General features: G+C 44.8%; 54 non-coding genes across 54 annotated transcripts; all 54 read right to left on the bottom strand.

Moving 5' to 3' along the window:
* Positions 1-35: 35 nt before the first annotated feature.
* On the bottom strand, positions 36-154 carry LOC134123859 (5S ribosomal RNA). Its single transcript, XR_009955342.1, has one exon. It is a non-coding gene; the product is annotated as a 5S ribosomal RNA (ribosomal RNA).
* A 339-nt stretch (positions 155-493) lies between these two features.
* LOC134124106 (5S ribosomal RNA) lies at positions 494-612 on the bottom strand. Its single transcript, XR_009955589.1, has one exon. It is a non-coding gene; the product is annotated as a 5S ribosomal RNA (ribosomal RNA).
* Positions 613-1,007: 395 nt separating this feature from the next.
* LOC134123860 (5S ribosomal RNA) lies at positions 1,008-1,126 on the bottom strand. The gene has a single exon (XR_009955343.1). It is a non-coding gene; the product is annotated as a 5S ribosomal RNA (ribosomal RNA).
* Positions 1,127-1,465: 339 nt separating this feature from the next.
* LOC134123861 (5S ribosomal RNA) lies at positions 1,466-1,584 on the bottom strand. Its single transcript, XR_009955344.1, has one exon. It is a non-coding gene; the product is annotated as a 5S ribosomal RNA (ribosomal RNA).
* Positions 1,585-1,979: 395 nt separating this feature from the next.
* LOC134124099 (5S ribosomal RNA) lies at positions 1,980-2,098 on the bottom strand. Its single transcript, XR_009955582.1, has one exon. It is a non-coding gene; the product is annotated as a 5S ribosomal RNA (ribosomal RNA).
* Positions 2,099-2,437: 339 nt separating this feature from the next.
* LOC134123862 (5S ribosomal RNA) lies at positions 2,438-2,556 on the bottom strand. The gene has a single exon (XR_009955345.1). It is a non-coding gene; the product is annotated as a 5S ribosomal RNA (ribosomal RNA).
* Positions 2,557-2,951: 395 nt separating this feature from the next.
* On the bottom strand, positions 2,952-3,070 carry LOC134123863 (5S ribosomal RNA). The gene has a single exon (XR_009955346.1). It is a non-coding gene; the product is annotated as a 5S ribosomal RNA (ribosomal RNA).
* A 339-nt stretch (positions 3,071-3,409) lies between these two features.
* Positions 3,410-3,528, bottom strand: LOC134123864 (5S ribosomal RNA). The gene has a single exon (XR_009955347.1). It is a non-coding gene; the product is annotated as a 5S ribosomal RNA (ribosomal RNA).
* A 395-nt stretch (positions 3,529-3,923) lies between these two features.
* Positions 3,924-4,042, bottom strand: LOC134123865 (5S ribosomal RNA). The gene has a single exon (XR_009955348.1). It is a non-coding gene; the product is annotated as a 5S ribosomal RNA (ribosomal RNA).
* A 339-nt stretch (positions 4,043-4,381) lies between these two features.
* On the bottom strand, positions 4,382-4,500 carry LOC134123866 (5S ribosomal RNA). Its single transcript, XR_009955349.1, has one exon. It is a non-coding gene; the product is annotated as a 5S ribosomal RNA (ribosomal RNA).
* Positions 4,501-4,895: 395 nt separating this feature from the next.
* Positions 4,896-5,014, bottom strand: LOC134123867 (5S ribosomal RNA). Its single transcript, XR_009955350.1, has one exon. It is a non-coding gene; the product is annotated as a 5S ribosomal RNA (ribosomal RNA).
* A 339-nt stretch (positions 5,015-5,353) lies between these two features.
* LOC134123869 (5S ribosomal RNA) lies at positions 5,354-5,472 on the bottom strand. The gene has a single exon (XR_009955352.1). It is a non-coding gene; the product is annotated as a 5S ribosomal RNA (ribosomal RNA).
* Positions 5,473-5,867: 395 nt separating this feature from the next.
* Positions 5,868-5,986, bottom strand: LOC134123870 (5S ribosomal RNA). Its single transcript, XR_009955353.1, has one exon. It is a non-coding gene; the product is annotated as a 5S ribosomal RNA (ribosomal RNA).
* Positions 5,987-6,325: 339 nt separating this feature from the next.
* On the bottom strand, positions 6,326-6,444 carry LOC134123871 (5S ribosomal RNA). Its single transcript, XR_009955354.1, has one exon. It is a non-coding gene; the product is annotated as a 5S ribosomal RNA (ribosomal RNA).
* Positions 6,445-6,839: 395 nt separating this feature from the next.
* LOC134123872 (5S ribosomal RNA) lies at positions 6,840-6,958 on the bottom strand. The gene has a single exon (XR_009955355.1). It is a non-coding gene; the product is annotated as a 5S ribosomal RNA (ribosomal RNA).
* Positions 6,959-7,297: 339 nt separating this feature from the next.
* LOC134123873 (5S ribosomal RNA) lies at positions 7,298-7,416 on the bottom strand. Its single transcript, XR_009955356.1, has one exon. It is a non-coding gene; the product is annotated as a 5S ribosomal RNA (ribosomal RNA).
* Positions 7,417-7,811: 395 nt separating this feature from the next.
* LOC134123874 (5S ribosomal RNA) lies at positions 7,812-7,930 on the bottom strand. The gene has a single exon (XR_009955357.1). It is a non-coding gene; the product is annotated as a 5S ribosomal RNA (ribosomal RNA).
* Positions 7,931-8,269: 339 nt separating this feature from the next.
* On the bottom strand, positions 8,270-8,388 carry LOC134123875 (5S ribosomal RNA). Its single transcript, XR_009955358.1, has one exon. It is a non-coding gene; the product is annotated as a 5S ribosomal RNA (ribosomal RNA).
* Positions 8,389-8,783: 395 nt separating this feature from the next.
* Positions 8,784-8,902, bottom strand: LOC134123876 (5S ribosomal RNA). Its single transcript, XR_009955359.1, has one exon. It is a non-coding gene; the product is annotated as a 5S ribosomal RNA (ribosomal RNA).
* Positions 8,903-9,241: 339 nt separating this feature from the next.
* LOC134123877 (5S ribosomal RNA) lies at positions 9,242-9,360 on the bottom strand. The gene has a single exon (XR_009955360.1). It is a non-coding gene; the product is annotated as a 5S ribosomal RNA (ribosomal RNA).
* A 395-nt stretch (positions 9,361-9,755) lies between these two features.
* Positions 9,756-9,874, bottom strand: LOC134123878 (5S ribosomal RNA). The gene has a single exon (XR_009955361.1). It is a non-coding gene; the product is annotated as a 5S ribosomal RNA (ribosomal RNA).
* Positions 9,875-10,213: 339 nt separating this feature from the next.
* On the bottom strand, positions 10,214-10,332 carry LOC134123880 (5S ribosomal RNA). The gene has a single exon (XR_009955363.1). It is a non-coding gene; the product is annotated as a 5S ribosomal RNA (ribosomal RNA).
* Positions 10,333-10,727: 395 nt separating this feature from the next.
* On the bottom strand, positions 10,728-10,846 carry LOC134123881 (5S ribosomal RNA). The gene has a single exon (XR_009955364.1). It is a non-coding gene; the product is annotated as a 5S ribosomal RNA (ribosomal RNA).
* A 339-nt stretch (positions 10,847-11,185) lies between these two features.
* LOC134123882 (5S ribosomal RNA) lies at positions 11,186-11,304 on the bottom strand. The gene has a single exon (XR_009955365.1). It is a non-coding gene; the product is annotated as a 5S ribosomal RNA (ribosomal RNA).
* A 395-nt stretch (positions 11,305-11,699) lies between these two features.
* LOC134123883 (5S ribosomal RNA) lies at positions 11,700-11,818 on the bottom strand. The gene has a single exon (XR_009955366.1). It is a non-coding gene; the product is annotated as a 5S ribosomal RNA (ribosomal RNA).
* Positions 11,819-12,157: 339 nt separating this feature from the next.
* Positions 12,158-12,276, bottom strand: LOC134123884 (5S ribosomal RNA). Its single transcript, XR_009955367.1, has one exon. It is a non-coding gene; the product is annotated as a 5S ribosomal RNA (ribosomal RNA).
* Positions 12,277-12,671: 395 nt separating this feature from the next.
* Positions 12,672-12,790, bottom strand: LOC134123885 (5S ribosomal RNA). The gene has a single exon (XR_009955368.1). It is a non-coding gene; the product is annotated as a 5S ribosomal RNA (ribosomal RNA).
* Positions 12,791-13,129: 339 nt separating this feature from the next.
* Positions 13,130-13,248, bottom strand: LOC134123886 (5S ribosomal RNA). The gene has a single exon (XR_009955369.1). It is a non-coding gene; the product is annotated as a 5S ribosomal RNA (ribosomal RNA).
* A 395-nt stretch (positions 13,249-13,643) lies between these two features.
* On the bottom strand, positions 13,644-13,762 carry LOC134124110 (5S ribosomal RNA). The gene has a single exon (XR_009955593.1). It is a non-coding gene; the product is annotated as a 5S ribosomal RNA (ribosomal RNA).
* A 339-nt stretch (positions 13,763-14,101) lies between these two features.
* On the bottom strand, positions 14,102-14,220 carry LOC134123887 (5S ribosomal RNA). Its single transcript, XR_009955370.1, has one exon. It is a non-coding gene; the product is annotated as a 5S ribosomal RNA (ribosomal RNA).
* Positions 14,221-14,615: 395 nt separating this feature from the next.
* LOC134123888 (5S ribosomal RNA) lies at positions 14,616-14,734 on the bottom strand. Its single transcript, XR_009955371.1, has one exon. It is a non-coding gene; the product is annotated as a 5S ribosomal RNA (ribosomal RNA).
* A 339-nt stretch (positions 14,735-15,073) lies between these two features.
* On the bottom strand, positions 15,074-15,192 carry LOC134123889 (5S ribosomal RNA). Its single transcript, XR_009955372.1, has one exon. It is a non-coding gene; the product is annotated as a 5S ribosomal RNA (ribosomal RNA).
* A 339-nt stretch (positions 15,193-15,531) lies between these two features.
* On the bottom strand, positions 15,532-15,650 carry LOC134123891 (5S ribosomal RNA). Its single transcript, XR_009955374.1, has one exon. It is a non-coding gene; the product is annotated as a 5S ribosomal RNA (ribosomal RNA).
* A 395-nt stretch (positions 15,651-16,045) lies between these two features.
* LOC134123892 (5S ribosomal RNA) lies at positions 16,046-16,164 on the bottom strand. Its single transcript, XR_009955375.1, has one exon. It is a non-coding gene; the product is annotated as a 5S ribosomal RNA (ribosomal RNA).
* A 339-nt stretch (positions 16,165-16,503) lies between these two features.
* On the bottom strand, positions 16,504-16,622 carry LOC134123893 (5S ribosomal RNA). Its single transcript, XR_009955376.1, has one exon. It is a non-coding gene; the product is annotated as a 5S ribosomal RNA (ribosomal RNA).
* Positions 16,623-17,017: 395 nt separating this feature from the next.
* Positions 17,018-17,136, bottom strand: LOC134123894 (5S ribosomal RNA). The gene has a single exon (XR_009955377.1). It is a non-coding gene; the product is annotated as a 5S ribosomal RNA (ribosomal RNA).
* A 339-nt stretch (positions 17,137-17,475) lies between these two features.
* On the bottom strand, positions 17,476-17,594 carry LOC134123895 (5S ribosomal RNA). Its single transcript, XR_009955378.1, has one exon. It is a non-coding gene; the product is annotated as a 5S ribosomal RNA (ribosomal RNA).
* A 395-nt stretch (positions 17,595-17,989) lies between these two features.
* Positions 17,990-18,108, bottom strand: LOC134123896 (5S ribosomal RNA). The gene has a single exon (XR_009955379.1). It is a non-coding gene; the product is annotated as a 5S ribosomal RNA (ribosomal RNA).
* A 339-nt stretch (positions 18,109-18,447) lies between these two features.
* LOC134123897 (5S ribosomal RNA) lies at positions 18,448-18,566 on the bottom strand. Its single transcript, XR_009955380.1, has one exon. It is a non-coding gene; the product is annotated as a 5S ribosomal RNA (ribosomal RNA).
* A 395-nt stretch (positions 18,567-18,961) lies between these two features.
* On the bottom strand, positions 18,962-19,080 carry LOC134123898 (5S ribosomal RNA). The gene has a single exon (XR_009955381.1). It is a non-coding gene; the product is annotated as a 5S ribosomal RNA (ribosomal RNA).
* Positions 19,081-19,420: 340 nt separating this feature from the next.
* Positions 19,421-19,539, bottom strand: LOC134123899 (5S ribosomal RNA). Its single transcript, XR_009955382.1, has one exon. It is a non-coding gene; the product is annotated as a 5S ribosomal RNA (ribosomal RNA).
* A 395-nt stretch (positions 19,540-19,934) lies between these two features.
* LOC134123900 (5S ribosomal RNA) lies at positions 19,935-20,053 on the bottom strand. The gene has a single exon (XR_009955383.1). It is a non-coding gene; the product is annotated as a 5S ribosomal RNA (ribosomal RNA).
* Positions 20,054-20,392: 339 nt separating this feature from the next.
* On the bottom strand, positions 20,393-20,511 carry LOC134123902 (5S ribosomal RNA). The gene has a single exon (XR_009955385.1). It is a non-coding gene; the product is annotated as a 5S ribosomal RNA (ribosomal RNA).
* Positions 20,512-20,906: 395 nt separating this feature from the next.
* Positions 20,907-21,025, bottom strand: LOC134123903 (5S ribosomal RNA). The gene has a single exon (XR_009955386.1). It is a non-coding gene; the product is annotated as a 5S ribosomal RNA (ribosomal RNA).
* Positions 21,026-21,364: 339 nt separating this feature from the next.
* On the bottom strand, positions 21,365-21,483 carry LOC134123904 (5S ribosomal RNA). The gene has a single exon (XR_009955387.1). It is a non-coding gene; the product is annotated as a 5S ribosomal RNA (ribosomal RNA).
* A 395-nt stretch (positions 21,484-21,878) lies between these two features.
* Positions 21,879-21,997, bottom strand: LOC134123905 (5S ribosomal RNA). Its single transcript, XR_009955388.1, has one exon. It is a non-coding gene; the product is annotated as a 5S ribosomal RNA (ribosomal RNA).
* Positions 21,998-22,336: 339 nt separating this feature from the next.
* On the bottom strand, positions 22,337-22,455 carry LOC134123906 (5S ribosomal RNA). The gene has a single exon (XR_009955389.1). It is a non-coding gene; the product is annotated as a 5S ribosomal RNA (ribosomal RNA).
* Positions 22,456-22,850: 395 nt separating this feature from the next.
* On the bottom strand, positions 22,851-22,969 carry LOC134124111 (5S ribosomal RNA). Its single transcript, XR_009955594.1, has one exon. It is a non-coding gene; the product is annotated as a 5S ribosomal RNA (ribosomal RNA).
* A 339-nt stretch (positions 22,970-23,308) lies between these two features.
* On the bottom strand, positions 23,309-23,427 carry LOC134123907 (5S ribosomal RNA). Its single transcript, XR_009955390.1, has one exon. It is a non-coding gene; the product is annotated as a 5S ribosomal RNA (ribosomal RNA).
* A 395-nt stretch (positions 23,428-23,822) lies between these two features.
* Positions 23,823-23,941, bottom strand: LOC134123908 (5S ribosomal RNA). The gene has a single exon (XR_009955391.1). It is a non-coding gene; the product is annotated as a 5S ribosomal RNA (ribosomal RNA).
* Positions 23,942-24,280: 339 nt separating this feature from the next.
* Positions 24,281-24,399, bottom strand: LOC134123909 (5S ribosomal RNA). Its single transcript, XR_009955392.1, has one exon. It is a non-coding gene; the product is annotated as a 5S ribosomal RNA (ribosomal RNA).
* A 395-nt stretch (positions 24,400-24,794) lies between these two features.
* LOC134123910 (5S ribosomal RNA) lies at positions 24,795-24,913 on the bottom strand. Its single transcript, XR_009955393.1, has one exon. It is a non-coding gene; the product is annotated as a 5S ribosomal RNA (ribosomal RNA).
* Positions 24,914-25,252: 339 nt separating this feature from the next.
* Positions 25,253-25,371, bottom strand: LOC134123911 (5S ribosomal RNA). The gene has a single exon (XR_009955394.1). It is a non-coding gene; the product is annotated as a 5S ribosomal RNA (ribosomal RNA).
* A 395-nt stretch (positions 25,372-25,766) lies between these two features.
* LOC134124112 (5S ribosomal RNA) lies at positions 25,767-25,885 on the bottom strand. Its single transcript, XR_009955595.1, has one exon. It is a non-coding gene; the product is annotated as a 5S ribosomal RNA (ribosomal RNA).
* Positions 25,886-26,077: the final 192 nt, after the last annotated feature.

A 26,077-nucleotide genomic window follows, 5' to 3' on the forward strand; every position in this document is an offset into this window, starting at 1 on the left:
CGGCGCTCGGCGGCTTTCGGAGAGAGAAGTGAAAAAGCTTACGGCACCTGGGATTCCCAGGCGGTCTTCCATCCAGGTACTAACCAGGCCCTGCTCTGCTTAGCTTCCGAGATCAGACGAGATCGGGCGGAACCAGAGAGGTATGGCCGTAAGCTGCTTTTTATCTTTTTCCTAATCCTTTATAATGCGTCAATGAATTATGACACGCCTGCCGTTGGCATCTTTGTGTGGGTTAAATAAGGGTATGCAAAGAAGGCTGTGACATCCCATGCCGAAAATTGGATGGACTAGAGAAGACCCGCCCAGGGGTCCCAGCCAATCGGTGAATGGCCATTGCAGTCCCCGCCACCTCAAATGGCCTGACGATGGTATGGACGTAAGCCACCTTTCATCTTCTTCCTATTGCATCTCTTCTACAATGTGAATTTTTTTTTACAATTGTGTAGGTGTACAATCTACGGCGCTGGGCGGCTTTCAGAGAGAGAAGTGAAAAAGCTTACGGCACCTGGGATTCCCAGGCGGTCTTCCATCCAGGTACTAACCAGGCCCTGCTCTGCTTAGCTTCCGAGATCAGACGAGATCGCGCGGAACCAGAGAGGTATGGCCGTAAGCTGCTTTTCATCTTTTTCCTAATCCTTTAAAACGTGTCAAAGATAATCAGAAGTTTCTTTTTCTAAAATTGAAGCAGTTCTTAGCATTGGCAAGAGAGGTTCCTAAAGCCTGAAGGTAACTTTACTTTTCTTCACTGGCAATTCTAACATGTTGGGTTAGCACCTGTATTTCAACGGCTAAATTACAAACAATAGTATGCCAATCGTAAATGTTGATCAACACTAATTTAGCAATCATGAAACGGAATCATTTTGGATAATATTGTCTAATTTCCTTTCATATCCAACGTTAAAACCACACTAAACATGCATCTCTTCAACAATGTGATATTCTTTTTGTAATTTGTAGGTGTACAATCTGCGGCGCTCGGCGGCTTTCGGAGAGAGAAGTGAAAAAGCTTACGGCACCTGGGATTCCCAGGCGGTCTTCCATCCAGGTACTAACCAGGCCCTGCTCTGCTTAGCTTCCGAGATCAGACGAGATCGGGCGGAACCAGAGAGGTATGGCCGTAAGCTGCTTTTTATCTTTTTCCTAATCCTTTATAATGCGTCAATGAATTATGACACGCCTGCCGTTGGCATCTTTGTGTGGGTTAAATAAGGGTATGCAAAGAAGGCTGTGACATCCCATGCCGAAAATTGGATGGACTAGAGAAGACCCGCCCAGGGGTCCCAGCCAATCGGTGAATGGCCATTGCAGTCCCCGCCACCTCAAATGGCCTGACGATGGTATGGACGTAAGCCACCTTTCATCTTCTTCCTATTGCATCTCTTCTACAATGTGACATTTTTTTTACAATTGTGTAGGTGTACAATCTACGGCGCTGGGCGGCTTTCAGAGAGAGAAGTGAAAAAGCTTACGGCACCTGGGATTCCCAGGCGGTCTTCCATCCAGGTACTAACCAGGCCCTGCTCTGCTTAGCTTCCGAGATCAGACGAGATCGGGCGGAACCAGAGAGGTATGGCCGTAAGCTGCTTTTCATCTTTTTCCTAATCCTTTAAAACGTGTCAAAGATAATCAGAAGTTTCTTTTTCTAAAATTGAAGCAGTTCTTAGCATTGGCAAGAGAGGTTCCTAAAGCCTGAAGGTAACTTTACTTTTCTTCACTGGCAATTCTAACATGTTGGGTTAGCACCTGTATTTCAACGGCTAAATTACAAACAATAGTATGCCAATCGTAAATGTTGATCAACACTAATTTAGCAATCATGAAACGGAATCATTTTGGATATTATTGTCTAATTTCCTTTCATATCCAACGTTAAAACAACACTAAACATGCATCTCTTCAACAATGTGATATTCTTTTTGTAATTTGTAGGTGTACAATCTGCGGCGCTCGGCGGCTTTCGGAGAGAGAAGTGAAAAAGCTTACGGCACCTGGGATTCCCAAGCGGTCTTCCATCCAGGTACTAACCAGGCCCTGCTCTGCTTAGCTTCCGAGATCAGACGAGATCGGGCGGAACCAGAGAGGTATGGCCGTAAGCTGCTTTTTATCTTTTTCCTAATCCTTTATAATGCGTCAATGAATTATGACACGCCTGCCGTTGGCATCTTTGTGTGGGTTAAATAAGGGTATGCAAAGAAGGCTGTGACATCCCATGCCGAAAATTGGATGGACTAGAGAAGACCCGCCCAGGGGTCCCAGCCAATCGGTGAATGGCCATTGCAGTCCCCGCCACCTCAAATGGCCTGACGATGGTATGGACGTAAGCCACCTTTCATCTTCTTCCTATTGCATCTCTTCTACAATGTGAATTTTTTTTTACAATTGTGTAGGTGTACAATCTACGGCGCTGGGCGGCTTTCAGAGAGAGAAGTGAAAAAGCTTACGGCACCTGGGATTCCCAGGCGGTCTTCCATCCAGGTACTAACCAGGCCCTGCTCTGCTTAGCTTCCGAGATCAGACGAGATCGGGCGGAACCAGAGAGGTATGGCCGTAAGCTGCTTTTCATCTTTTTCCTAATCCTTTAAAACGTGTCAAAGATAATCAGAAGTTTCTTTTTCTAAAATTGAAGCAGTTCTTAGCATTGGCAAGAGAGGTTCCTAAAGCCTGAAGGTAACTTTACTTTTCTTCACTGGCAATTCTAACATGTTGGGTTAGCACCTGTATTTCAACGGCTAAATTACAAACAATAGTATGCCAATCGTAAATGTTGATCAACACTAATTTAGCAATCATGAAACGGAATCATTTTGGATAATATTGTCTAATTTCCTTTCATATCCAACGTTAAAACAACACTAAACATGCATCTCTTCAACAATGTGATATTCTTTTTGTAATTTGTAGGTGTACAATCTGCGGCGCTCGGCGGCTTTCGGAGAGAGAAGTGAAAAAGCTTACGGCACCTGGGATTCCCAGGCGGTCTTCCATCCAGGTACTAACCAGGCCCTGCTCTGCTTAGCTTCCGAGATCAGACGAGATCGGGCGGAACCAGAGAGGTATGGCCGTAAGCTGCTTTTTATCTTTTTCCTAATCCTTTATAATGCGTCAATGAATTATGACACGCCTGCCGTTGGCATCTTTGTGTGGGTTAAATAAGGGTATGCAAAGAAGGCTGTGACATCCCATGCCGAAAATTGGATGGACTAGAGAAGACCCGCCCAGGGGTCCCAGCCAATCGGTGAATGGCCATTGCAGTCCCCGCCACCTCAAATGGCCTGACGATGGTATGGACGTAAGCCACCTTTCATCTTCTTCCTATTGCATCTCTTCTACAATGTGACATTTTTTTTACAATTGTGTAGGTGTACAATCTACGGCGCTGGGCGGCTTTCAGAGAGAGAAGTGAAAAAGCTTACGGCACCTGGGATTCCCAGGCGGTCTTCCATCCAGGTACTAACCAGGCCCTGCTCTGCTTAGCTTCCGAGATCAGACGAGATCGGGCGGAACCAGAGAGGTATGGCCGTAAGCTGCTTTTCATCTTTTTCCTAATCCTTTAAAACGTGTCAAAGATAATCAGAAGTTTCTTTTTCTAAAATTGAAGCAGTTCTTAGCATTGGCAAGAGAGGTTCCTAAAGCCTGAAGGTAACTTTACTTTTCTTCACTGGCAATTCTAACATGTTGGGTTAGCACCTGTATTTCAACGGCTAAATTACAAACAATAGTATGCCAATCGTAAATGTTGATCAACACTAATTTAGCAATCATGAAACGGAATCATTTTGGATAATATTGTCTAATTTCCTTTCATATCCAACGTTAAAACAACACTAAACATGCATCTCTTCAACAATGTGATATTCTTTTTGTAATTTGTAGGTGTACAATCTGCGGCGCTCGGCGGCTTTCGGAGAGAGAAGTGAAAAAGCTTACGGCACCTGGGATTCCCAGGCGGTCTTCCATCCAGGTACTAACCAGGCCCTGCTCTGCTTAGCTTCCGAGATCAGACGAGATCGGGCGGAACCAGAGAGGTATGGCCGTAAGCTGCTTTTTATCTTTTTCCTAATCCTTTATAATGCGTCAATGAATTATGACACGCCTGCCGTTGGCATCTTTGTGTGGGTTAAATAAGGGTATGCAAAGAAGGCTGTGACATCCCATGCCGAAAATTGGATGGACTAGAGAAGACCCGCCCAGGGGTCCCAGCCAATCGGTGAATGGCCATTGCAGTCCCCGCCACCTCAAATGGCCTGACGATGGTATGGACGTAAGCCACCTTTCATCTTCTTCCTATTGCATCTCTTCTACAATGTGACATTTTTTTTACAATTGTGTAGGTGTACAATCTACGGCGCTGGGCGGCTTTCAGAGAGAGAAGTGAAAAAGCTTACGGCACCTGGGATTCCCAGGCGGTCTTCCATCCAGGTACTAACCAGGCCCTGCTCTGCTTAGCTTCCGAGATCAGACGAGATCGGGCGGAACCAGAGAGGTATGGCCGTAAGCTGCTTTTCATCTTTTTCCTAATCCTTTAAAACGTGTCAAAGATAATCAGAAGTTTCTTTTTCTAAAATTGAAGCAGTTCTTAGCATTGGCAAGAGAGGTTCCTAAAGCCTGAAGGTAACTTTACTTTTCTTCACTGGCAATTCTAACATGTTGGGTTAGCACCTGTATTTCAACGGCTAAATTACAAACAATAGTATGCCAATCGTAAATGTTGATCAACACTAATTTAGCAATCATGAAACGGAATCATTTTGGATAATATTGTCTAATTTCCTTTCATATCCAACGTTAAAACAACACTAAACATGCATCTCTTCAACAATGTGATATTCTTTTTGTAATTTGTAGGTGTACAATCTGCGGCGCTCGGCGGCTTTCGGAGAGAGAAGTGAAAAAGCTTACGGCACCTGGGATTCCCAGGCGGTCTTCCATCCAGGTACTAACCAGGCCCTGCTCTGCTTAGCTTCCGAGATCAGACGAGATCGGGCGGAACCAGAGAGGTATGGCCGTAAGCTGCTTTTTATCTTTTTCCTAATCCTTTATAATGCGTCAATGAATTATGACACGCCTGCCGTTGGCATCTTTGTGTGGGTTAAATAAGGGTATGCAAAGAAGGCTGTGACATCCCATGCCGAAAATTGGATGGACTAGAGAAGACCCGCCCAGGGGTCCCAGCCAATCGGTGAATGGCCATTGCAGTCCCCGCCACCTCAAATGGCCTGACGATGGTATGGACGTAAGCCACCTTTCATCTTCTTCCTATTGCATCTCTTCTACAATGTGACATTTTTTTTACAATTGTGTAGGTGTACAATCTACGGCGCTGGGCGGCTTTCAGAGAGAGAAGTGAAAAAGCTTACGGCACCTGGGATTCCCAGGCGGTCTTCCATCCAGGTACTAACCAGGCCCTGCTCTGCTTAGCTTCCGAGATCAGACGAGATCGGGCGGAACCAGAGAGGTATGGCCGTAAGCTGCTTTTCATCTTTTTCCTAATCCTTTAAAACGTGTCAAAGATAATCAGAAGTTTCTTTTTCTAAAATTGAAGCAGTTCTTAGCATTGGCAAGAGAGGTTCCTAAAGCCTGAAGGTAACTTTACTTTTCTTCACTGGCAATTCTAACATGTTGGGTTAGCACCTGTATTTCAACGGCTAAATTACAAACAATAGTATGCCAATCGTAAATGTTGATCAACACTAATTTAGCAATCATGAAACGGAATCATTTTGGATATTATTGTCTAATTTCCTTTCATATCCAACGTTAAAACAACACTAAACATGCATCTCTTCAACAATGTGATATTCTTTTTGTAATTTGTAGGTGTACAATCTGCGGCGCTCGGCGGCTTTCGGAGAGAGAAGTGAAAAAGCTTACGGCACCTGGGATTCCCAGGCGGTCTTCCATCCAGGTACTAACCAGGCCCTGCTCTGCTTAGCTTCCGAGATCAGACGAGATCGGGCGGAACCAGAGAGGTATGGCCGTAAGCTGCTTTTTATCTTTTTCCTAATCCTTTATAATGCGTCAATGAATTATGACACGCCTGCCGTTGGCATCTTTGTGTGGGTTAAATAAGGGTATGCAAAGAAGGCTGTGACATCCCATGCCGAAAATTGGATGGACTAGAGAAGACCCGCCCAGGGGTCCCAGCCAATCGGTGAATGGCCATTGCAGTCCCCGCCACCTCAAATGGCCTGACGATGGTATGGACGTAAGCCACCTTTCATCTTCTTCCTATTGCATCTCTTCTACAATGTGAATTTTTTTTTACAATTGTGTAGGTGTACAATCTACGGCGCTGGGCAGCTTTCAGAGAGAGAAGTGAAAAAGCTTACGGCACCTGGGATTCCCAGGCGGTCTTCCATCCAGGTACTAACCAGGCCCTGCTCTGCTTAGCTTCCGAGATCAGACGAGATCGGGCGGAACCAGAGAGGTATGGCCGTAAGCTGCTTTTCATCTTTTTCCTAATCCTTTAAAACGTGTCAAAGATAATCAGAAGTTTCTTTTTCTAAAATTGAAGCAGTTCTTAGCATTGGCAAGAGAGGTTCCTAAAGCCTGAAGGTAACTTTACTTTTCTTCACTGGCAATTCTAACATGTTGGGTTAGCACCTGTATTTCAACGGCTAAATTACAAACAATAGTATGCCAATCGTAAATGTTGATCAACACTAATTTAGCAATCATGAAACGGAATCATTTTGGATAATATTGTCTAATTTCCTTTCATATCCAACGTTAAAACAACACTAAACATGCATCTCTTCAACAATGTGATATTCTTTTTGTAATTTGTAGGTGTACAATCTGCGGCGCTCGGCGGCTTTCGGAGAGAGAAGTGAAAAAGCTTACGGCACCTGGGATTCCCAGGCGGTCTTCCATCCAGGTACTAACCAGGCCCTGCTCTGCTTAGCTTCCGAGATCAGACGAGATCGGGCGGAACCAGAGAGGTATGGCCGTAAGCTGCTTTTTATCTTTTTCCTAATCCTTTATAATGCGTCAATGAATTATGACACGCCTGCCGTTGGCATCTTTGTGTGGGTTAAATAAGGGTATGCAAAGAAGGCTGTGACATCCCATGCCGAAAATTGGATGGACTAGAGAAGACCCGCCCAGGGGTCCCAGCCAATCGGTGAATGGCCATTGCAGTCCCCGCCACCTCAAATGGCCTGACGATGGTATGGACGTAAGCCACCTTTCATCTTCTTCCTATTGCATCTCTTCTACAATGTGACATTTTTTTTACAATTGTGTAGGTGTACAATCTACGGCGCTGGGCGGCTTTCAGAGAGAGAAGTGAAAAAGCTTACGGCACCTGGGATTCCCAGGCGGTCTTCCATCCAGGTACTAACCAGGCCCTGCTCTGCTTAGCTTCCGAGATCAGACGAGATCGGGCGGAACCAGAGAGGTATGGCCGTAAGCTGCTTTTCATCTTTTTCCTAATCCTTTAAAACGTGTCAAAGATAATCAGAAGTTTCTTTTTCTAAAATTGAAGCAGTTCTTAGCATTGGCAAGAGAGGTTCCTAAAGCCTGAAGGTAACTTTACTTTTCTTCACTGGCAATTCTAACATGTTGGGTTAGCACCTGTATTTCAACGGCTAAATTACAAACAATAGTATGCCAATCGTAAATGTTGATCAACACTAATTTAGCAATCATGAAACGGAATCATTTTGGATAATATTGTCTAATTTCCTTTCATATCCAACGTTAAAACAACACTAAACATGCATCTCTTCAACAATGTGATATTCTTTTTGTAATTTGTAGGTGTACAATCTGCGGCGCTCGGCGGCTTTCGGAGAGAGAAGTGAAAAAGCTTACGGCACCTGGGATTCCCAGGCGGTCTTCCATCCAGGTACTAACCAGGCCCTGCTCTGCTTAGCTTCCGAGATCAGACGAGATCGGGCGGAACCAGAGAGGTATGGCCGTAAGCTGCTTTTTATCTTTTTCCTAATCCTTTATAATGCGTCAATGAATTATGACACGCCTGCCGTTGGCATCTTTGTGTGGGTTAAATAAGGGTATGCAAAGAAGGCTGTGACATCCCATGCCGAAAATTGGATGGACTAGAGAAGACCCGCCCAGGGGTCCCAGCCAATCGGTGAATGGCCATTGCAGTCCCCGCCACCTCAAATGGCCTGACGATGGTATGGACGTAAGCCACCTTTCATCTTCTTCCTATTGCATCTCTTCTACAATGTGACATTTTTTTTACAATTGTGTAGGTGTACAATCTACGGCGCTGGGCGGCTTTCAGAGAGAGAAGTGAAAAAGCTTACGGCACCTGGGATTCCCAGGCGGTCTTCCATCCAGGTACTAACCAGGCCCTGCTCTGCTTAGCTTCCGAGATCAGACGAGATCGGGCGGAACCAGAGAGGTATGGCCGTAAGCTGCTTTTCATCTTTTTCCTAATCCTTTAAAACGTGTCAAAGATAATCAGAAGTTTCTTTTTCTAAAATTGAAGCAGTTCTTAGCATTGGCAAGAGAGGTTCCTAAAGCCTGAAGGTAACTTTACTTTTCTTCACTGGCAATTCTAACATGTTGGGTTAGCACCTGTATTTCAACGGCTAAATTACAAACAATAGTATGCCAATCGTAAATGTTGATCAACACTAATTTAGCAATCATGAAACGGAATCATTTTGGATAATATTGTCTAATTTCCTTTCATATCCAACGTTAAAACAACACTAAACATGCATCTCTTCAACAATGTGATATTCTTTTTGTAATTTGTAGGTGTACAATCTGCGGCGCTCGGCGGCTTTCGGAGAGAGAAGTGAAAAAGCTTACGGCACCTGGGATTCCCAGGCGGTCTTCCATCCAGGTACTAACCAGGCCCTGCTCTGCTTAGCTTCCGAGATCAGACGAGATCGGGCGGAACCAGAGAGGTATGGCCGTAAGCTGCTTTTTATCTTTTTCCTAATCCTTTATAATGCGTCAATGAATTATGACACGCCTGCCGTTGGCATCTTTGTGTGGGTTAAATAAGGGTATGCAAAGAAGGCTGTGACATCCCATGCCGAAAATTGGATGGACTAGAGAAGACCCGCCCAGGGGTCCCAGCCAATCGGTGAATGGCCATTGCAGTCCCCGCCACCTCAAATGGCCTGACGATGGTATGGACGTAAGCCACCTTTCATCTTCTTCCTATTGCATCTCTTCTACAATGTGACATTTTTTTTACAATTGTGTAGGTGTACAATCTACGGCGCTGGGCGGCTTTCAGAGAGAGAAGTGAAAAAGCTTACGGCACCTGGGATTCCCAGGCGGTCTTCCATCCAGGTACTAACCAGGCCCTGCTCTGCTTAGCTTCCGAGATCAGACGAGATCGGGCGGAACCAGAGAGGTATGGCCGTAAGCTGCTTTTCATCTTTTTCCTAATCCTTTAAAACGTGTCAAAGATAATCAGAAGTTTCTTTTTCTAAAATTGAAGCAGTTCTTAGCATTGGCAAGAGAGGTTCCTAAAGCCTGAAGGTAACTTTACTTTTCTTCACTGGCAATTCTAACATGTTGGGTTAGCACCTGTATTTCAACGGCTAAATTACAAACAATAGTATGCCAATCGTAAATGTTGATCAACACTAATTTAGCAATCATGAAACGGAATCATTTTGGATATTATTGTCTAATTTCCTTTCATATCCAACGTTAAAACAACACTAAACATGCATCTCTTCAACAATGTGATATTCTTTTTGTAATTTGTAGGTGTACAATCTGCGGCGCTCGGCGGCTTTCGGAGAGAGAAGTGAAAAAGCTTACGGCACCTGGGATTCCCAGGCGGTCTTCCATCCAGGTACTAACCAGGCCCTGCTCTGCTTAGCTTCCGAGATCAGACGAGATCGGGCGGAACCAGAGAGGTATGGCCGTAAGCTGCTTTTTATCTTTTTCCTAATCCTTTATAATGCGTCAATGAATTATGACACGCCTGCCGTTGGCATCTTTGTGTGGGTTAAATAAGGGTATGCAAAGAAGGCTGTGACATCCCATGCCGAAAATTGGATGGACTAGAGAAGACCCGCCCAGGGGTCCCAGCCAATCGGTGAATGGCCATTGCAGTCCCCGCCACCTCAAATGGCCTGACGATGGTATGGACGTAAGCCACCTTTCATCTTCTTCCTATTGCATCTCTTCTACAATGTGAATTTTTTTTTACAATTGTGTAGGTGTACAATCTACGGCGCTGGGCAGCTTTCAGAGAGAGAAGTGAAAAAGCTTACGGCACCTGGGATTCCCAGGCGGTCTTCCATCCAGGTACTAACCAGGCCCTGCTCTGCTTAGCTTCCGAGATCAGACGAGATCGGGCGGAACCAGAGAGGTATGGCCGTAAGCTGCTTTTCATCTTTTTCCTAATCCTTTAAAACGTGTCAAAGATAATCAGAAGTTTCTTTTTCTAAAATTGAAGCAGTTCTTAGCATTGGCAAGAGAGGTTCCTAAAGCCTGAAGGTAACTTTACTTTTCTTCACTGGCAATTCTAACATGTTGGGTTAGCACCTGTATTTCAACGGCTAAATTACAAACAATAGTATGCCAATCGTAAATGTTGATCAACACTAATTTAGCAATCATGAAACGGAATCATTTTGGATAATATTGTCTAATTTCCTTTCATATCCAACGTTAAAACAACACTAAACATGCATCTCTTCAACAATGTGATATTCTTTTTGTAATTTGTAGGTGTACAATCTGCGGCGCTCGGCGGCTTTCGGAGAGAGAAGTGAAAAAGCTTACGGCACCTGGGATTCCCAGGCGGTCTTCCATCCAGGTACTAACCAGGCCCTGCTCTGCTTAGCTTCCGAGATCAGACGAGATCGGGCGGAACCAGAGAGGTATGGCCGTAAGCTGCTTTTTATCTTTTTCCTAATCCTTTATAATGCGTCAATGAATTATGACACGCCTGCCGTTGGCATCTTTGTGTGGGTTAAATAAGGGTATGCAAAGAAGGCTGTGACATCCCATGCCGAAAATTGGATGGACTAGAGAAGACCCGCCCAGGGGTCCCAGCCAATCGGTGAATGGCCATTGCAGTCCCCGCCACCTCAAATGGCCTGACGATGGTATGGACGTAAGCCACCTTTCATCTTCTTCCTATTGCATCTCTTCTACAATGTGACATTTTTTTTACAATTGTGTAGGTGTACAATCTACGGCGCTGGGCGGCTTTCAGAGAGAGAAGTGAAAAAGCTTACGGCACCTGGGATTCCCAGGCGGTCTTCCATCCAGGTACTAACCAGGCCCTGCTCTGCTTAGCTTCCGAGATCAGACGAGATCGGGCGGAACCAGAGAGGTATGGCCGTAAGCTGCTTTTCATCTTTTTCCTAATCCTTTAAAACGTGTCAAAGATAATCAGAAGTTTCTTTTTCTAAAATTGAAGCAGTTCTTAGCATTGGCAAGAGAGGTTCCTAAAGCCTGAAGGTAACTTTACTTTTCTTCACTGGCAATTCTAACATGTTGGGTTAGCACCTGTATTTCAACGGCTAAATTACAAACAATAGTATGCCAATCGTAAATGTTGATCAACACTAATTTAGCAATCATGAAACGGAATCATTTTGGATATTATTGTCTAATTTCCTTTCATATCCAACGTTAAAACAACACTAAACATGCATCTCTTCAACAATGTGATATTCTTTTTGTAATTTGTAGGTGTACAATCTGCGGCGCTCGGCGGCTTTCGGAGAGAGAAGTGAAAAAGCTTACGGCACCTGGGATTCCCAGGCGGTCTTCCATCCAGGTACTAACCAGGCCCTGCTCTGCTTAGCTTCCGAGATCAGACGAGATCGGGCGGAACCAGAGAGGTATGGCCGTAAGCTGCTTTTTATCTTTTTCCTAATCCTTTATAATGCGTCAATGAATTATGACACGCCTGCCGTTGGCATCTTTGTGTGGGTTAAATAAGGGTATGCAAAGAAGGCTGTGACATCCCATGCCGAAAATTGGATGGACTAGAGAAGACCCGCCCAGGGGTCCCAGCCAATCGGTGAATGGCCATTGCAGTCCCCGCCACCTCAAATGGCCTGACGATGGTATGGACGTAAGCCACCTTTCATCTTCTTCCTATTGCATCTCTTCTACAATGTGAATTTTTTTTTACAATTGTGTAGGTGTACAATCTACGGCGCTGGGCGGCTTTCAGAGAGAGAAGTGAAAAAGCTTACGGCACCTGGGATTCCCAGGCGGTCTTCCATCCAGGTACTAACCAGGCCCTGCTCTGCTTAGCTTCCGAGATCAGACGAGATCGGGCGGAACCAGAGAGGTATGGCCGTAAGCTGCTTTTCATCTTTTTCCTAATCCTTTAAAACGTGTCAAAGATAATCAGAAGTTTCTTTTTCTAAAATTGAAGCAGTTCTTAGCATTGGCAAGAGAGGTTCCTAAAGCCTGAAGGTAACTTTACTTTTCTTCACTGGCAATTCTAACATGTTGGGTTAGCACCTGTATTTCAACGGCTAAATTACAAACAATAGTATGCCAATCGTAAATGTTGATCAACACTAATTTAGCAATCATGAAACGGAATCATTTTGGATAATATTGTCTAATTTCCTTTCATATCCAACGTTAAAACAACACTAAACATGCATCTCTTCAACAATGTGATATTCTTTTTGTAATTTGTAGGTGTACAATCTGCGGCGCTCGGCGGCTTTCGGAGAGAGAAGTGAAAAAGCTTACGGCACCTGGGATTCCCAGGCGGTCTTCCATCCAGGTACTAACCAGGCCCTGCTCTGCTTAGCTTCCGAGATCAGACGAGATCGGGCGGAACCAGAGAGGTATGGCCGTAAGCTGCTTTTTATCTTTTTCCTAATCCTTTATAATGCGTCAATGAATTATGACACGCCTGCCGTTGGCATCTTTGTGTGGGTTAAATAAGGGTATGCAAAGAAGGCTGTGACATCCCATGCCGAAAATTGGATGGACTAGAGAAGACCCGCCCAGGGGTCCCAGCCAATCGGTGAATGGCCATTGCAGTCCCCGCCACCTCAAATGGCCTGACGATGGTATGGACGTAAGCCACCTTTCATCTTCTTCCTATTGCATCTCTTCTACAATGTGACATTTTTTTTACAATTGTGTAGGTGTACAATCTACGGCGCTGGGCGGCTTTCAGAGAGAGAAGTGAAAAAGCTTACGGCACCTGGGATTCCCAGGCGGTCTTCCATCCAGGTACTAACCAGGCCCTGCTCTGCTTAGCTTCCGAGATCAGACGAGATCGGGCGGAACCAGAGAGGTATGGCCGTAAGCTGCTTTTCATCTTTTTCCTAATCCTTTAAAACGTGTCAAAGATAATCAGAAGTTTCTTTTTCTAAAATTGAAGCAGTTCTTAGCATTGGCAAGAGAGGTTCCTAAAGCCTGAAGGTAACTTTACTTTTCTTCACTGGCAATTCTAACATGTTGGGTTAGCACCTGTATTTCAACGGCTAAATTACAAACAATAGTATGCCAATCGTAAATAATGATCAACACTAATTTAGCAATCATGAAACGGAATCATTTTGGATAATATTGTCTAATTTCCTTTCATATCCAACGTTAAAACAACACTAAACATGCATCTCTTCAACAATGTGATATTCTTTTTGTAATTTGTAGGTGTACAATCTGCGGCGCTCGGCGGCTTTCGGAGAGAGAAGTGAAAAAGCTTACGGCACCTGGGATTCCCAGGCGGTCTTCAATCCAGGTACTAACCAGGCCCTGCTCTGCTTAGCTTCCGAGATCAGACGAGATCGGGCGGAACCAGAGAGGTATGGCCGTAAGCTGCTTTTTATCTTTTTCCTAATCCTTTATAATGCGTCAATGAATTATGACACGCCTGCCGTTGGCATCTTTGTGTGGGTTAAATAAGGGTATGCAAAGAAGGCTGTGACATCCCATGCCGAAAATTGGATGGACTAGAGAAGACCCGCCCAGGGGTCCCAGCCAATCGGTGAATGGCCATTGCAGTCCCCGCCACCTCAAATGGCCTGACGATGGTATGGACGTAAGCCACCTTTCATCTTCTTCCTATTGCATCTCTTCTACAATGTGACATTTTTTTTACAATTGTGTAGGTGTACAATCTACGGCGCTGGGCGGCTTTCAGAGAGAGAAGTGAAAAAGCTTACGGCACCTGGGATTCCCAGGCGGTCTTCCATCCAGGTACTAACCAGGCCCTGCTCTGCTTAGCTTCCGAGATCAGACGAGATCGGGCGGAACCAGAGAGGTATGGCCGTAAGCTGCTTTTCATCTTTTTCCTAATCCTTTAAAACGTGTCAAAGATAATCAGAAGTTTCTTTTTCTAAAATTGAAGCAGTTCTTAGCATTGGCAAGAGAGGTTCCTAAAGCCTGAAGGTAACTTTACTTTTCTTCACTGGCAATTCTAACATGTTGGGTTAGCACCTGTATTTCAACGGCTAAATTACAAACAATAGTATGCCAATCGTAAATGTTGATCAACACTAATTTAGCAATCATGAAACGGAATCATTTTGGATAATATTGTCTAATTTCCTTTCATATCCAACGTTAAAACAACACTAAACATGCATCTCTTCAACAATGTGATATTCTTTTTGTAATTTGTAGGTGTACAATCTGCGGCGCTCGGCGGCTTTCGGAGAGAGAAGTGAAAAAGCTTACGGCACCTGGGATTCCCAGGCGGTCTTCCATCCAGGTACTAACCAGGCCCTGCTCTGCTTAGCTTCCGAGATCAGACGAGATCGGGCGGAACCAGAGAGGTATGGCCGTAAGCTGCTTTTTATCTTTTTCCTAATCCTTTATAATGCGTCAATGAATTATGACACGCCTGCCGTTGGCATCTTTGTGTGGGTTAAATAAGGGTATGCAAAGAAGGCTGTGACATCCCATGCCGAAAATTGGATGGACTAGAGAAGACCCGCCCAGGGGTCCCAGCCAATCGGTGAATGGCCATTGCAGTCCCCGCCACCTCAAATGGCCTGACGATGGTATGGACGTAAGCCACCTTTCATCTTCTTCCTATTGCATCTCTTCTACAATGTGACATTTTTTTTACAATTGTGTAGGTGTACAATCTACGGCGCTGGGCGGCTTTCAGAGAGAGAAGTGAAAAAGCTTACGGCACCTGGGATTCCCAGGCGGTCTTCCATCCAGGTACTAACCAGGCCCTGCTCTGCTTAGCTTCCGAGATCAGACGAGATCGGGCGGAACCAGAGAGGTATGGCCGTAAGCTGCTTTTTATCTTTTTCCTAATCCTTTATAATGCGTCAATGAATTATGACACGCCTGCCGTTGGCATCTTTGTGTGGGTTAAATAAGGGTATGCAAAGAAGGCTGTGACATCCCATGCCGAAAATTGGATGGACTAGAGAAGACCCGCCCAGGGGTCCCAGCCAATCGGTGAATGGCCATTGCAGTCCCCGCCACCTCAAATGGCCTGACGATGGTATGGACGTAAGCCACCTTTCATCTTCTTCCTATTGCATCTCTTCTACAATGTGACATTTTTTTTACAATTGTGTAGGTGTACAATCTACGGCGCTGGGCGGCTTTCAGAGAGAGAAGTGAAAAAGCTTACGGCACCTGGGATTCCCAGGCGGTCTTCCATCCAGGTACTAACCAGGCCCTGCTCTGCTTAGCTTCCGAGATCAGACGAGATCGGGCGGAACCAGAGAGGTATGGCCGTAAGCTGCTTTTCATCTTTTTCCTAATCCTTTAAAACGTGTCAAAGATAATCAGAAGTTTCTTTTTCTAAAATTGAAGCAGTTCTTAGCATTGGCAAGAGAGGTTCCTAAAGCCTGAAGGTAACTTTACTTTTCTTCACTGGCAATTCTAACATGTTGGGTTAGCACCTGTATTTCAACGGCTAAATTACAAACAATAGTATGCCAATCGTAAATGTTGATCAACACTAATTTAGCAATCATGAAACGGAATCATTTTGGATAATATTGTCTAATTTCCTTTCATATCCAACGTTAAAACAACACTAAACATGCATCTCTTCAACAATGTGATATTCTTTTTGTAATTTGTAGGTGTACAATCTGCGGCGCTCGGCGGCTTTCGGAGAGAGAAGTGAAAAAGCTTACGGCACCTGGGATTCCCAGGCGGTCTTCCATCCAGGTACTAACCAGGCCCTGCTCTGCTTAGCTTCCGAGATCAGACGAGATCGGGCGGAACCAGAGAGGTATGGCCGTAAGCTGCTTTTTATCTTTTTCCTAATCCTTTATAATGCGTCAATGAATTATGACACGCCTGCCGTTGGCATCTTTGTGTGGGTTAAATAAGGGTATGCAAAGAAGGCTGTGACATCCCATGCCGAAAATTGGATGGACTAGAGAAGACCCGCCCAGGGGTCCCAGCCAATCGGTGAATGGCCATTGCAGTCCCCGCCACCTCAAATGGCCTGACGATGGTATGGACGTAAGCCACCTTTCATCTTCTTCCTATTGCATCTCTTCTACAATGTGACATTTTTTTTACAATTGTGTAGGTGTACAATCTACGGCGCTGGGCGGCTTTCAGAGAGAGAAGTGAAAAAGCTTACGGCACCTGGGATTCCCAGGCGGTCTTCCATCCAGGTACTAACCAGGCCCTGCTCTGCTTAGCTTCCGAGATCAGACGAGATCGGGCGGAACCAGAGAGGTATGGCCGTAAGCTGCTTTTCATCTTTTTCCTAATCCTTTAAAACGTGTCAAAGATAATCAGAAGTTTCTTTTTCTAAAATTGAAGCAGTTCTTAGCATTGGCAAGAGAGGTTCCTAAAGCCTGAAGGTAACTTTACTTTTCTTCACTGGCAATTCTAACATGTTGGGTTAGCACCTGTATTTCAACGGCTAAATTACAAACAATAGTATGCCAATCGTAAATGTTGATCAACACTAATTTAGCAATCATGAAACGGAATCATTTTGGATAATATTGTCTAATTTCCTTTCATATCCAACGTTAAAACAACACTAAACATGCATCTCTTCAACAATGTGATATTCTTTTTGTAATTTGTAGGTGTACAATCTGCGGCGCTCGGCGGCTTTCGGAGAGAGAAGTGAAAAAGCTTACGGCACCTGGGATTCCCAGGCGGTCTTCCATCCAGGTACTAACCAGGCCCTGCTCTGCTTAGCTTCCGAGATCAGACGAGATCGGGCGGAACCAGAGAGGTATGGCCGTAAGCTGCTTTTTATCTTTTTCCTAATCCTTTATAATGCGTCAATGAATTATGACACGCCTGCCGTTGGCATCTTTGTGTGGGTTAAATAAGGGTATGCAAAGAAGGCTGTGACATCCCATGCCGAAAATTGGATGGACTAGAGAAGACCCGCCCAGGGGTCCCAGCCAATCGGTGAATGGCCATTGCAGTCCCCGCCACCTCAAATGGCCTGACGATGGTATGGACGTAAGCCACCTTTCATCTTCTTCCTATTGCATCTCTTCTACAATGTGAATTTTTTTTTACAATTGTGTAGGTGTACAATCTACGGCGCTGGGCGGCTTTCAGAGAGAGAAGTGAAAAAGCTTACGGCACCTGGGATTCCCAGGCGGTCTTCCATCCAGGTACTAACCAGGCCCTGCTCTGCTTAGCTTCCGAGATCAGACGAGATCGGGCGGAACCAGAGAGGTATGGCCGTAAGCTGCTTTTCATCTTTTTCCTAATCCTTTAAAACGTGTCAAAGATAATCAGAAGTTTCTTTTTCTAAAATTGAAGCAGTTCTTAGCATTGGCAAGAGAGGTTCCTAAAGCCTGAAGGTAACTTTACTTTTCTTCACTGGCAATTCTAACATGTTGGGTTAGCACCTGTATTTCAACGGCTAAATTACAAACAATAGTATGCCAATCGTAAATGTTGATCAACACTAATTTAGCAATCATGAAACGGAATCATTTTGGATAATATTGTCTAATTTCCTTTCATATCCAACGTTAAAACAACACTAAACATGCATCTCTTCAACAATGTGATATTCTTTTTGTAATTTGTAGGTGTACAATCTGCGGCGCTCGGCGGCTTTCGGAGAGAGAAGTGAAAAAGCTTACGGCACCTGGGATTCCCAGGCGGTCTTCCATCCAGGTACTAACCAGGCCCTGCTCTGCTTAGCTTCCGAGATCAGACGAGATCGGGCGGAACCAGAGAGGTATGGCCGTAAGCTGCTTTTTATCTTTTTCCTAATCCTTTATAATGCGTCAATGAATTATGACACGCCTGCCGTTGGCATCTTTGTGTGGGTTAAATAAGGGTATGCAAAGAAGGCTGTGACATCCCATGCCGAAAATTGGATGGACTAGAGAAGACCCGCCCAGGGGTCCCAGCCAATCGGTGAATGGCCATTGCAGTCCCCGCCACCTCAAATGGCCTGACGATGGTATGGACGTAAGCCACCTTTCATCTTCTTCCTATTGCATCTCTTCTACAATGTGAATTTTTTTTTACAATTGTGTAGGTGTACAATCTACGGCGCTGGGCGGCTTTCAGAGAGAGAAGTGAAAAAGCTTACGGCACCTGGGATTCCCAGGCGGTCTTCCATCCAGGTACTAACCAGGCCCTGCTCTGCTTAGCTTCCGAGATCAGACGAGATCGGGCGGAACCAGAGAGGTATGGCCGTAAGCTGCTTTTCATCTTTTTCCTAATCCTTTAAAACGTGTCAAAGATAATCAGAAGTTTCTTTTTCTAAAATTGAAGCAGTTCTTAGCATTGGCAAGAGAGGTTCCTAAAGCCTGAAGGTAACTTTACTTTTCTTCACTGGCAATTCTAACATGTTGGGTTAGCACCTGTATTTCAACGGCTAAATTACAAACAATAGTATGCCAATCGTAAATGTTGATCAACACTAATTTAGCAATCATGAAACGGAATCATTTTGGATAATATTGTCTAATTTCCTTTCATATCCAACGTTAAAACCACACTAAACATGCATCTCTTCAACAATGTGATATTCTTTTTGTAATTTGTAGGTGTACAATCTGCGGCGCTCGGCGGCTTTCGGAGAGAGAAGTGAAAAAGCTTACGGCACCTGGGATTCCCAGGCGGTCTTCCATCCAGGTACTAACCAGGCCCTGCTCTGCTTAGCTTCCGAGATCAGACGAGATCGGGCGGAACCAGAGAGGTATGGCCGTAAGCTGCTTTTTATCTTTTTCCTAATCCTTTATAATGCGTCAATGAATTATGACACGCCTGCCGTTGGCATCTTTGTGTGGGTTAAATAAGGGTATGCAAAGAAGGCTGTGACATCCCATGCCGAAAATTGGATGGACTAGAGAAGACCCGCCCAGGGGTCCCAGCCAATCGGTGAATGGCCATTGCAGTCCCCGCCACCTCAAATGGCCTGACGATGGTATGGACGTAAGCCACCTTTCATCTTCTTCCTATTGCATCTCTTCTACAATGTGACATTTTTTTTTACAATTGTGTAGGTGTACAATCTACGGAGCTGGGCGGCTTTCAGAGAGAGAAGTGAAAAAGCTTACGGCACCTGGGATTCCCAGGCGGTCTTCCATCCAGGTACTAACCAGGCCCTGCTCTGCTTAGCTTCCGAGATCAGACGAGATCGGGCGGAACCAGAGAGGTATGGCCGTAAGCTGCTTTTCATCTTTTTCCTAATCCTTTAAAACGTGTCAAAGATAATCAGAAGTTTCTTTTTCTAAAATTGAAGCAGTTCTTAGCATTGGCAAGAGAGGTTCCTAAAGCCTGAAGGTAACTTTACTTTTCTTCACTGGCAATTCTAACATGTTGGGTTAGCACCTGTATTTCAACGGCTAAATTACAAACAATAGTATGCCAATCGTAAATGTTGATCAACACTAATTTAGCAATCATGAAACGGAATCATTTTGGATAATATTGTCTAATTTCCTTTCATATCCAACGTTAAAACAACACTAAACATGCATCTCTTCAACAATGTGATATTCTTTTTGTAATTTGTAGGTGTACAATCTGCGGCGCTCGGCGGCTTTCGGAGAGAGAAGTGAAAAAGCTTACGGCACCTGGGATTCCCAGGCGGTCTTCCATCCAGGTACTAACCAGGCCCTGCTCTGCTTAGCTTCCGAGATCAGACGAGATCGGGCGGAACCAGAGAGGTATGGCCGTAAGCTGCTTTTTATCTTTTTCCTAATCCTTTATAATGCGTCAATGAATTATGACACGCCTGCCGTTGGCATCTTTGTGTGGGTTAAATAAGGGTATGCAAAGAAGGCTGTGACATCCCATGCCGAAAATTGGATGGACTAGAGAAGACCCGCCCAGGGGTCCCAGCCAATCGGTGAATGGCCATTGCAGTCCCCGCCACCTCAAATGGCCTGACGATGGTATGGACGTAAGCCACCTTTCATCTTCTTCCTATTGCATCTCTTCTACAATGTGACATTTTTTTTACAATTGTGTAGGTGTACAATCTACGGCGCTGGGCGGCTTTCAGAGAGAGAAGTGAAAAAGCTTACGGCACCTGGGATTCCCAGGCGGTCTTCCATCCAGGTACTAACCAGGCCCTGCTCTGCTTAGCTTCCGAGATCAGACGAGATCGGGCGGAACCAGAGAGGTATGGCCGTAAGCTGCTTTTCATCTTTTTCCTAATCCTTTAAAACGTGTCAAAGATAATCAGAAGTTTCTTTTTCTAAAATTGAAGCAGTTCTTAGCATTGGCAAGAGAGGTTCCTAAAGCCTGAAGGTAACTTTACTTTTCTTCACTGGCAATTCTAACATGTTGGGTTAGCACCTGTATTTCAACGGCTAAATTACAAACAATAGTATGCCAATCGTAAATGTTGATCAACACTAATTTAGCAATCATGAAACGGAATCATTTTGGATATTATTGTCTAATTTCCTTTCATATCCAACGTTAAAACAACACTAAACATGCATCTCTTCAACAATGTGATATTCTTTTTGTAATTTGTAGGTGTACAATCTGCGGCGCTCGGCGGCTTTCGGAGAGAGAAGTGAAAAAGCTTACGGCACCTGGGATTCCCAGGCGGTCTTCCATCCAGGTACTAACCAGGCCCTGCTCTGCTTAGCTTCCGAGATCAGACGAGATCGGGCGGAACCAGAGAGGTATGGCCGTAAGCTGCTTTTTATCTTTTTCCTAATCCTTTATAATGCGTCAATGAATTATGACACGCCTGCCGTTGGCATCTTTGTGTGGGTTAAATAAGGGTATGCAAAGAAGGCTGTGACATCCCATGCCGAAAATTGGATGGACTAGAGAAGACCCGCCCAGGGGTCCCAGCCAATCGGTGAATGGCCATTGCAGTCCCCGCCACCTCAAATGGCCTGACGATGGTATGGACGTAAGCCACCTTTCATCTTCTTCCTATTGCATCTCTTCTACAATGTGAATTTTTTTTTACAATTGTGTAGGTGTACAATCTACGGCGCTGGGCGGCTTTCAGAGAGAGAAGTGAAAAAGCTTACGGCACCTGGGATTCCCAGGCGGTCTTCCATCCAGGTACTAACCAGGCCCTGCTCTGCTTAGCTTCCGAGATCAGACGAGATCGGGCGGAACCAGAGAGGTATGGCCGTAAGCTGCTTTTCATCTTTTTCCTAATCCTTTAAAACGTGTCAAAGATAATCAGAAGTTTCTTTTTCTAAAATTGAAGCAGTTCTTAGCATTGGCAAGAGAGGTTCCTAAAGCCTGAAGGTAACTTTACTTTTCTTCACTGGCAATTCTAACATGTTGGGTTAGCACCTGTATTTCAACGGCTAAATTACAAACAATAGTATGCCAATCGTAAATGTTGATCAACACTAATTTAGCAATCATGAAACGGAATCATTTTGGATAATATTGTCTAATTTCCTTTCATATCCAACGTTAAAACAACACTAAACATGCATCTCTTCAACAATGTGATATTCTTTTTGTAATTTGTAGGTGTACAATCTGCGGCGCTCGGCGGCTTTCGGAGAGAGAAGTGAAAAAGCTTACGGCACCTGGGATTCCCAGGCGGTCTTCCATCCAGGTACTAACCAGGCCCTGCTCTGCTTAGCTTCCGAGATCAGACGAGATCGGGCGGAACCAGAGAGGTATGGCCGTAAGCTGCTTTTTATCTTTTTCCTAATCCTTTATAATGCGTCAATGAATTATGACACGCCTGCCGTTGGCATCTTTGTGTGGGTTAAATAAGGGTATGCAAAGAAGGCTGTGACATCCCATGCCGAAAATTGGATGGACTAGAGAAGACCCGCCCAGGGGTCCCAGCCAATCGGTGAATGGCCATTGCAGTCCCCGCCACCTCAAATGGCCTGACGATGGTATGGACGTAAGCCACCTTTCATCTTCTTCCTATTGCATCTCTTCTACAATGTGACATTTTTTTTACAATTGTGTAGGTGTACAATCTACGGCGCTGGGCGGCTTTCAGAGAGAGAAGTGAAAAAGCTTACGGCACCTGGGATTCCCAGGCGGTCTTCCATCCAGGTACTAACCAGGCCCTGCTCTGCTTAGCTTCCGAGATCAGACGAGATCGGGCGGAACCAGAGAGGTATGGCCGTAAGCTGCTTTTCATCTTTTTCCTAATCCTTTAAAACGTGTCAAAGATAATCAGAAGTTTCTTTTTCTAAAATTGAAGCAGTTCTTAGCATTGGCAAGAGAGGTTCCTAAAGCCTGAAGGTAACTTTACTTTTCTTCACTGGCAATTCTAACATGTTGGGTTAGCACCTGTATTTCAACGGCTAAATTACAAACAATAGTATGCCAATCGTAAATAATGATCAACACTAATTTAGCAATCATGAAACGGAATCATTTTGGATAATATTGTCTAATTTCCTTTCATATCCAACGTTAAAACAACACTAAACATGCATCTCTTCAACAATGTGATATTCTTTTTGTAATTTGTAGGTGTACAATCTGCGGCGCTCGGCGGCTTTCGGAGAGAGAAGTGAAAAAGCTTACGGCACCTGGGATTCCCAGGCGGTCTTCAATCCAGGTACTAACCAGGCCCTGCTCTGCTTAGCTTCCGAGATCAGACGAGATCGGGCGGAACCAGAGAGGTATGGCCGTAAGCTGCTTTTTATCTTTTTCCTAATCCTTTATAATGCGTCAATGAATTATGACACGCCTGCCGTTGGCATCTTTGTGTGGGTTAAATAAGGGTATGCAAAGAAGGCTGTGACATCCCATGCCGAAAATTGGATGGACTAGAGAAGACCCGCCCAGGGGTCCCAGCCAATCGGTGAATGGCCATTGCAGTCCCCGCCACCTCAAATGGCCTGACGATGGTATGGACGTAAGCCACCTTTCATCTTCTTCCTATTGCATCTCTTCTACAATGTGACATTTTTTTTACAATTGTGTAGGTGTACAATCTACGGCGCTGGGCGGCTTTCAGAGAGAGAAGTGAAAAAGCTTACGGCACCTGGGATTCCCAGGCGGTCTTCCATCCAGGTACTAACCAGGCCCTGCTCTGCTTAGCTTCCGAGATCAGACGAGATCGGGCGGAACCAGAGAGGTATGGCCGTAAGCTGCTTTTCATCTTTTTCCTAATCCTTTAAAACGTGTCAAAGATAATCAGAAGTTTCTTTTTCTAAAATTGAAGCAGTTCTTAGCATTGGCAAGAGAGGTTCCTAAAGCCTGAAGGTAACTTTACTTTTCTTCACTGGCAATTCTAACATGTTGGGTTAGCACCTGTATTTCAACGGCTAAATTACAAACAATAGTATGCCAATCGTAAATGTTGATCAACACTAATTTAGCAATCATGAAACGGAATCATTTTGGATAATATTGTCTAATTTCCTTTCATATCCAACGTTAAAACAACACTAAACATGCATCTCTTCAACAATGTGATATTCTTTTTGTAATTTGTTGGTGTACAATCTGCGGCGCTCGGCGGCTTTCGGAGAGAGAAGTGAAAAAGCTTACGGCACCTGGGATTCCCAGGCGGTCTTCCATCCAGGTACTAACCAGGCCCTGCTCTGCTTAGCTTCCGAGATCAGACGAGATCGGGCGGAACCAGAGAGGTATGGCCGTAAGCTGCTTTTTATCTTTTTCCTAATCCTTTATAATGCGTCAATGAATTATGACACGCCTGCCGTTGGCATCTTTGTGTGGGTTAAATAAGGGTATGCAAAGAAGGCTGTGACATCCCATGCCGAAAATTGGATGGACTAGAGAAGACCCGCCCAGGGGTCCCAGCCAATCGGTGAATGGCCATTGCAGTCCCCGCCACTTCAAATGGCCTGACGATGGTATGGACGTAAGCCACCTTTCATCTTCTTCCTATTGCATCTCTTCTACAATGTGACATTTTTTTTACAATTGTGTAGGTGTACAATCTACGGCGCTGGGCGGCTTTCAGAGAGAGAAGTGAAAAAGCTTACGGCACCTGGGATTCCCAGGCGGTCTTCCATCCAGGTACTAACCAGGCCCTGCTCTGCTTAGCTTCCGAGATCAGACGAGATCGGGCGGAACCAGAGAGGTATGGCCGTAAGCTGCTTTTCATCTTTTTCCTAATCCTTTAAAACGTGTCAAAGATAATCAGAAGTTTCTTTTTCTAAAATTGAAGCAGTTCTTAGCATTGGCAAGAGAGGTTCCTAAAGCCTGAAGGTAACTTTACTTTTCTTCACTGGCAATTCTAACATGTTGGGTTAGCACCTGTATTTCAACGGCTAAATTACAAACAATAGTATGCCAATCGTAAATGTTGATCAACACTAATTTAGCAATCATGAAACGGAATCATTTTGGATAATATTGTCTAATTTCCTTTCATATCCAACGTTAAAACAACACTAAACATGCATCTCTTCAACAATGTGATATTCTTTTTGTAATTTGTAGGTGTACAATCTGCGGCGCTCGGCGGCTTTCGGAGAGAGAAGTGAAAAAGCTTACGGCACCTGGGATTCCCAGGCGGTCTTCCATCCAGGTACTAACCAGGCCCTGCTCTGCTTAGCTTCCGAGATCAGACGAGATCGGGCGGAACCAGAGAGGTATGGCCGTAAGCTGCTTTTTATCTTTTTCCTAATCCTTTATAATGCGTCAATGAATTATGACACGCCTGCCGTTGGCATCTTTGTGTGGGTTAAATAAGGGTATGCAAAGAAGGCTGTGACATCCCATGCCGAAAATTGGATGGACTAGAGAAGACCCGCCCAGGGGTCCCAGCCAATCGGTGAATGGCCATTGCAGTCCCCGCCACCTCAAATGGCCTGACGATGGTATGGACGTAAGCCACCTTTCATCTTCTTCCTATTGCATCTCTTCTACAATGTGACATTTTTTTTACAATTGTGTAGGTGTACAATCTACGGCGCTGGGCGGCTTTCAGAGAGAGAAGTGAAAAAGCTTACGGCACCTGGGATTCCCAGGCGGTCTTCCATCCAGGTACTAACCAGGCCCTGCTCTGCTTAGCTTCCGAGATCAGACGAGATCGGGCGGAACCAGAGAGGTATGGCCGTAAGCTGCTTTTCATCTTTTTCCTAATCCTTTAAAACGTGTCAAAGATAATCAGAAGTTTCTTTTTCTAAAATTGAAGCAGTTCTTAGCATTGGCAAGAGAGGTTCCTAAAGCCTGAAGGTAACTTTACTTTTCTTCACTGGCAATTCTAACATGTTGGGTTAGCACCTGTATTTCAACGGCTAAATTACAAACAATAGTATGCCAATCGTAAATAATGATCAACACTAATTTAGCAATCATGAAACGGAATCATTTTGGATAATATTGTCTAATTTCCTTTCATATCCAACGTTAAAACAACACTAAACATGCATCTCTTCAACAATGTGATATTCTTTTTGTAATTTGTAGGTGTACAATCTGCGGCGCTCGGCGGCTTTCGGAGAGAGAAGTGAAAAAGCTTACGGCACCTGGGATTCCCAGGCGGTCTTCAATCCAGGTACTAACCAGGCCCTGCTCTGCTTAGCTTCCGAGATCAGACGAGATCGGGCGGAACCAGAGAGGTATGGCCGTAAGCTGCTTTTTATCTTTTTCCTAATCCTTTATAATGCGTCAATGAATTATGACACGCCTGCCGTTGGCATCTTTGTGTGGGTTAAATAAGGGTATGCAAAGAAGGCTGTGACATCCCATGCCGAAAATTGGATGGACTAGAGAAGACCCGCCCAGGGGTCCCAGCCAATCGGTGAATGGCCATTGCAGTCCCCGC

This window comes from Pungitius pungitius, unplaced genomic scaffold (assembly GCF_949316345.1).
Source record: "Pungitius pungitius unplaced genomic scaffold, fPunPun2.1 scaffold_42, whole genome shotgun sequence".
In the NCBI taxonomy this organism is placed as follows: domain Eukaryota; kingdom Metazoa; phylum Chordata; class Actinopteri; order Perciformes; family Gasterosteidae; genus Pungitius; species Pungitius pungitius.